At 44.0% G+C, this 7,619-nt stretch overlaps 1 protein-coding gene across 1 annotated transcript in view; it reads left to right on the top strand.

The window, feature by feature from the left end:
• LOC146645978 (rab3 GTPase-activating protein catalytic subunit-like) overlaps positions 1-7,619 on the top strand; it is a 139,315-nt gene that overhangs the window by 48,561 nt on the left and 83,135 nt on the right. The window lies entirely within an intron of this gene.

Here is a 7,619-nt window from a genome sequence, read left to right as displayed (position 1 = left end):
CACTAACATGAGTTAGCAGAAGATCTGGCAGAGGTCTGTTGTGAATGCTGGTCTTATATGCTGGTGACTTGATTGGAACCAGGTGTGGAAGCTGATTGGAGTCTCTGCCTGAAGGTGGAGCCCAGCGGAGTGGAAAAACCCCGTACTCACCTGGACCATGACATTCAGAACATTGCAGAGGCCTTATTGACAGTATTTGGCTCTACATATCTGTGTGAGCAGATTTTCTCTCACACAAAAAGTGTCGTGAGGTAGCCATCTGAATGGTGGACACTCATAGACCTGTGTCGCTGATTGGAAGACCAGAGATCACATTAACATGTTTATCCCTGTATTAACAAACATGCCATATTGGCCCAGTTTATTTCTCTTATCATTGTTGTGAGGAGACCATAAATAGCATTTATATTTTCTTTTGTACAGTTCATTTGCTGTTACTTTTTATCCATAACAAGAACTCTGTATCTTTTTTTGTTTCAAAATAGCTGATAACTATTCGCTGATAGCTGCCAACATCTGCGAACAAATACTGTATAATTCTATTAAGTTGTTCTATATAGTGTGTAACTGTCAATATAGAGCATTGTTAAATTTATTACTAATGCAATCATACAGCACACTGACTTCTGAGGACATTTTAGATGGCACTCATCATCTGAAAGGTTGCCGACCCCTGCTATAAGGCAAACAGGTCCACTGAGAAAGCAATTTCCACTGCCCTCCACTCTGCTCTGCATAACCTGGAGAATGCTGGGACTTCAGTAAGGATGCTCATCATTGATTTCAGCTCAGCCTTTAATAGCATCATCCCAGACATTCTTATAGTCAAGCTGGTAAACTTAGACTTCCCCCTTGCTACATGTGCGTGGTTCAAAAACGTTCTCACAGACCAATCACAAAGAGTCAAGGTGGGCAACCAGAGATCATCCACCCAGCACTGGCTCACCACAAGGATGTGTGTTGTGTCCACTCCTATACACCATCTATACCAGTGACTGCACCCTCACACATCCCTGCAACATCATCATCAAATTTGCAGATGACTCCACTCTGATGGGGCTCATCACCGATGATGACGACACCGCCTACAGAGATGAGATCCAATGTCTGACAGAATGGTGTGACTACAATAACCTAACCATAAACACCAGGAAAACCAAGTAAATGGTCATGGACTTCTGCAAGAAAAAAAACTCATCCCCCTCCCCTATCCATAAAAGGTGACCACATTTCCGAGGACCTATACTGGACAACTAACACATCAGCCCTGGTGAAGAAATGCATGATGCAACCATACTGTTCCAATGCAATGTGTGCACACGTGTGTATGTGTGCACAAGTCTATGTTTGTGATCGGGAATGAAGGATAAAAAGCGCTGCCGTAAAGGCTGGTGTAGAAGCACAGAAATGATGGCTCACTTGACCGCGGTCTGAATTTTAATTGAATTAAAGAAGTCCAGTTGCTTTCATTCCAAGCTCCTTAGGCTACCATGACCTGAATGACTTAGAACCTACACAGCTATAGTTCAGTATTAATATGTGTTTATAGGTAAAATTGTCTTTTTACAGTGCATTCAGCAAAGTATTCACAGCATTTTGTTCGTTCTACATTGTGTAATGATACAGCCTCAGTCTAAAATTCATTGCATTCATTTTTTTCAACTCATAATTCTACGCACAATACCCCATAGTAGCAAAGTAAAAAAGGTTTACTCGAAATTATTGCAAATTTATTAAAAATTAAAAAAAATTATATCATGTACATAAATATTCATAACCTTTCCTCAATTCTTTGTTTAAGCATGTTTGGCTGCAATGGCACCTTCAAGTCCTGTTGAGTACAATGCTACAAGCTTGGCACACCTGTTTTTCTGCAGTTTGTCCCATTCTTCTTTCCTAGACTATTTAAAAGTGGAATGAGAGGCAGAGTGTTGCGACTTTCATCCGTAAATAAAGCTGCAGCCGGCTGAGTTGGTTGTGTCCCTGTGACGCGCCTCCAATAATCCATAGTGAGTCATACTAGTACTTTGCGCATTTATTTTAAGAACAAAACAAGAACAAACATTTGCGCTTTCAATCAATTTCCAACTAGCGCATGGATTAACTGGTGTGCCAAAAAATGACGGTCAACAGAAAAGTTTGCCCACAAACCACTCACCCAACACACCTGCTGCGAACACCGACATCAGGTAAATAGACTGTGACCACACCCACATACCATCACCTGAGACGCAGGTAAAGCTATACACCTGTGCCACCAAAACAAAAAGGAAAAACATAAACATTGACTTTGGCTCTTACACAGAGCCTTCAGTTTTCAAGCCCCTCTTCTGTGGAACCAACTTCCAGGTTGGATTCAGAAGACAGTGCTGTGGAGCAGGCAGGATAAGGGACCCAAATGCAGGACTCAGAAATGGAAAGTTAAACTCAGAGCACAGATTTATTGCTGGGAAAACTCTTCATAGAAATGAACTCAATCAGAAACACGGAAATAGACACTAAAGTGTGCAATGGAACCTAAAACAAGAAAAAAGGAAATGAACCAGAACTAAAAGCAAGTCTGAGCTCTGTCTGGACAGCACCTTTCTTATCTTAGCTGTGTGCTTAGAGTTGTTGCACTGTTGGAAGATAAACCTTCGTCCCAGTCTGAGGTCCAGAGTGTTCTGGAGCAGGTTAGGATTTCAAGGATATCACTATACATTGCAGCATTTATCTTTCCTTCAACAATTACTAGTCTCCCAGTTCCTCCTTCTGAAAGTCATCCCCATAGCATGATTCTATATCACCGTGATTCCCTGTAGCAATGGTGTTGAGCATATAATGCGCCGTGGCTGGTTTCTTCTAGACGCGATGCTTGGCAGTCAGGCCAAAAAGCTCAATCTTCATTTCCTCAGACCAAAGAATTTTGTTACTCATGGTCTGAGAGTCCTTGGTATGCTGTTTAGCAAACTCTTGATCCTTTTACTGAGGAATCTCTTCCATCTGGCCACGCTACCATACAGGTCTGATTGGTGGAGTGCTGCAAAAATGGCTGTCTTTCTGGAAGGTTCTCGTCTCTCCACAAAGCAACCATGGAGCTCTGTTAGATTGAGCATTAGGTTCTTGGTGACCTCTATAAGTAAGGACTTCTAGCCCATTCCTTCAGCTCCCTAACGGTTTGCTGAGCAGCCAGGTTTAGGAAGAGTAATAGTGGTTCTAAACGTCTATTTATGAATAATGCAGGCCGCTGTGCTCATTTGGGATCTTTAGAAATGTTTCTGTTCCAGATCCGTGCCTCAATACAGTCCAGGCTCAAAGGTCTACAAACAATTCCTCCTTATAGCTACATGTTATTTGTTTGTATTTTAATTTTTAATAAATTTGCAAGACTTTAAGGGAAACTCATTTTACTTTGTCATTATAGGGTATTCTGTGTAAAAATTTGAGGTGAAAAATGATTTTAATCCATTTTGGAATAAGGCTCTAATATATGGGCAGAAATCTGTGCCATCAGAAACTGAATTTGAATGAGTTCAATTTGAATTTGAATTGCTCAGATTGAATCTGAATTGTAACTTGAATAAATGCTTTTGAAAACTGAATTTGAATTAGTCTAATTTGAAATTGAATTTATGGTTTGAAAATGAATTGATTTGCTTTGAAACTGCATTTTATCCTTTAAAAATTCAGCTCTCGAATAATTTCAGATTCACTTCTCACCATTCAGTTTCAGTTCTACAATTCAATTTCAGTTCCAAAATTCAGTTTTTTGGAACTTACATCCGGTTCCGGTTCAAGCGCCGATTAATAGAACTACGTTTTACTGGCGGACCGAAAGTGTTACTGACGGGAATCTACAGCGTCTTGAGCTGAATTAAGACTTCAGAAGTCATTCGTCATGTCGAATGACCAGCGGATGAACTCTCAGGTTGGTAATAAATGTATTACATGTATAAGACCTGTCTCTACGTCATTGCCGCCGTTGCCTTCCACGCGGCCGGCCTCCGGACCCGCTCTGTAGCCGCTGCCGTCTTCCACGCGGCCGGCCTCCGGACCCGCTCTGTAGCTGCCGCCGTCTTCCACGCGGCCGGCCTCCGGACCCGCTCTGTAGCAGCCGCCGTCTTCCACGCGGCCGGCCTCCGGACCCGCTCTGTAGCCGCCGCCGTCTTCCACGCGGCCGGCCTCCGGACCCGCTCTGTAGCCGCCGCCGTCTTCCACGCGGCCGGCCTCCGGATCTGTTCTGCCGGCCACTGCCACTTTTTCCGGCCCCGGAACAGCTGAATTGTGAACTTTTGTGCTGTCGCCCCCCAGGTTGACCTTCTGACCTCTTTGGACATTTGCCTCCCTGTTTTGAACTGTTTTTGTGTCTTTGTGGGCTCAGTTTTGGTTCATGCTCCTCGTCTTTGTTTGGTTTTGTTCCCTCCGTCCGGGTCCCCCGCCTCCCGCCCTGGGTGGGTTGTTCTGTTTGTCTTGTGTTTTGGTTCTCGGGTTTGGGCTGTCGGGAGCCGGCCCTTGGGGGGGGGGGGGGGTGATGTCATGATCCTGGGCCATGTTGGCCCAGCAGTCTTAGTATTCATGTCTTTTTGTGTATTGTTCCTTATTTGATTTCCCCTTGTGACTTTTAATATGCAAAACACACTAACATTTTTATTGCAGGATTATAGGTCCAGGGTGGTGCTGCTCCAGGGGAGGAGATGCCCTGCTGTTGCCTGGGACATGATCTGGCTACCCTTTTTCTTTCAGACAGGAATCTGAGTTTGATGAGTTGACGCATGAGAGTGTCCATGCGTCAAGTGGTGGGGTCCAGAATTAACACTAAACAATGTTTACTATTATTGTTGCAGTGAGTTGTGTGATTAACCGTTTATTTACATGTTCAGATGAGGCTTTGATGGCCTATAAGTGAAGTTCACTGAACTAAAGAATGTGGTTTGATGATTGTTGACGTGCTCTCCAAATAGAAGTTTTTCTGAAATACAGGTGCAGCAGTGAGACGCGAGAAACATTCCAGGCATAGCGGACAGCCCAGGCAGTGGTTGAGGTCAAAGGTCAAGCTGGTTGGGGCCCATCATGAGATCAGACCTTGAAGCCACAGCAAGGACCATTTCAACTGCCTGCAAAATAGCGAGAGACCCTCCTGGATTTATCAGAGCCACTGCAAAGAGGTCGAGGTCCCAGGAAACCCCGGCACCCCCAAGACAGCACAATAGAGAAATCTCACACTTGGTTGTTTCAGTGGTGAGGGGGGAGTGCTGATTGAGCCCCCGTAGGGTAAGCTCGCACTTCAACCTCCAGCCTCTGATCAACTCTAGGGCAACCAAGTGCGAGGCGTGACGCACCTGTGTGCAACCATGGGAAGGTGGACCCTCTTGGTTACCTTGACTACGACGCTCACCTTTACAGGACCCCAGCTGGTGCCGGAATCAGCTGAACCAGGAGGAAGGCAGAGAGGATGGACACATGACAACTCTCACCTAAGAGACATGATGCAAGACCACATCCCTCCATGGATGAATAATGCCTGGTACCGTTATATCCACGACAGAACAAAAGCAGAATCGGCAAATACAGACTATTATGTCTGTTCCCATCTACCCAGCACGGCAACATACCCCACACTATATATGTTCCTGGACCAACTCTCAGGGAAGAACTACTCTATGATATTAGCAGAGAAAGGGGACTTTGTGTCCTCTTCAACAACACATGCTGCATTTACATAAAGAAGACGCACATTCATCAAACATGACTGACGCCCTGAATGTTTTGAGACAGATCCAGCAGGCCCAAAATCAGGACTATCCATGACGAAAAGGAGTGCCTGAGAGGATCGTCCACAAGATGGGAGCTGAGGCCAGGAGAGAGACTTCAGGAGGATCAGAGATCATCTTCAGCACAGCAGACATCACACAGAGAGCTGTGCTACTGAGCTTCCAGGAGATCAAGAGGAGACTTCCCACAGCAAGATTTTAAATACAATGAAAGATTCAATGTTGACGCTGAGGAAGACAACTAAGGTGTACGACGTGCTCTGCCTTAAACCTTCAGCAGCGTTGGAAGGAGTCTAAGGATGACATCATGATTCTGTGAAAAGCACAGGAACCAGAAGCTATGGTGGTGATAACAGCAGTTTCCTATGAGGTCTGCAGCTTTGGAAATAGCTGAGACCCATGTTGACAAACAACAAAACTAACTGGTATGTTTGAATGTCTATTCTACATACATTTGGACTCTGGTCCTATGGACAGTGATGGAAACAACTGGAAGAGACATTTATGACACCCTGCAGAACTCAAACCACTCTGCAGAGAGACATGTGATTGCACACCCGGAGGAAGCATCACCAAGATGGGATGTTTTTGAAAATGTTATCTTCTTATTTTCACTATTAAATTAACAATTTCTTTGTTTGTTTGTAGGATGCAGTTTGCCATGAGATGAGATCAATGGGGAATGGGATATCCGCTAATACCTTTGTTAAACTCTGTACTTTTACAGTGATTTAGGGTGATTTGACGTATGCTGAGTATAACAATGTTGGCATTGAAACTGTCAGACATGAGGTATTCATAACTGGAAACTTTTCTAGCATAAAGGTCAATAAAGGGGGGAATGTTAGGTTTTGTATTGTTGATTGTCATTTATGCTTAGAAACATTTACTCATATATGCTTAGAAGTGTATAATCAATTGTAGATTGAAAGAATGTCTCATCCTAGGAGGTCTGTAACAACTCTGTGTAGCATGAAGAGGGGAGTGCGTTCACTCCTCTACAGAGTGTGTTCTGGCATAGATCACACCCCCTAGGAGAGGTTTTATCTTTTCTTGATATATGGTATAGCAAACACATGTATATCTGTTTGAGTGTAAGAGCCTTTTGTTTAGATGGACCTGTTAGACTCCTGGCACCAGCTTTGGGGAGTCTTCACAGGGTCACATCTTGACCTCACACACACAGTATTCTTTGTTCACATGTATACCTATGTAAGATGTTATATGTTAATGACCCAATGCATATTCATGTCACCACAATAAAAGGAGTGCTCTGGGGAGTCTGGCTGAGAGTCTGACGGAGGTCAAGTGGTGGGACGACACTTGGCTCCAGCCAGATCTCCCTCATGCATGAGTGAACCAGAGAACTTTGGTGCCTTGAGTCTTGCTTTTTGCTGCGTAGCAGATTGTCCTTAACGTTCCAGCGAATAGGTTTATGCTACAAACCTATCATTCCCCATCACATTCATCACCTGTTCCTCTGGTGTCTCTGATTGGAGCACGCAGGTGTGTGGAGCAGAGTGAAATCACACACCTAATGCTGTTTTATTCAACCTGGATCTTAGAAGTTTTGATTAACATTAAACATCGTTTAAACTGTATGTGTCTGTATCATGGGATGGATACACCCTTAACAAAACAAAGAAAATATGACAAAACCAAGTTTCCCCTCATGCTGTCGGACGCGCCTCGAGGAACCAGCTCCATTTAAAACATCACAGTCAGCTGTAAAGTGTCGTTTCAGTTTTTATACAACGTCAAAGAGCTTCATGTTTGAACAATCAGCTTATGAACAGGAATAAGAACTGCACGGTCTGGTTCTGGTTGGATGCAAACAAACAGCTGTGTGTTAATCCAGCAGCAGGACAT

The sequence above is a fragment of the Rhamphochromis longiceps genome, linkage group LG19, assembly GCF_057381845.1.
Source record: "Rhamphochromis longiceps isolate RC_006_pf linkage group LG19, R_longiceps_female_GT1.1, whole genome shotgun sequence".
NCBI classification, from domain to species: domain Eukaryota; kingdom Metazoa; phylum Chordata; class Actinopteri; order Cichliformes; family Cichlidae; genus Rhamphochromis; species Rhamphochromis longiceps.
Note: the sequence above shows the minus strand (reverse complement) of the source record. Positions and strands in the feature narration are given on the sequence as shown.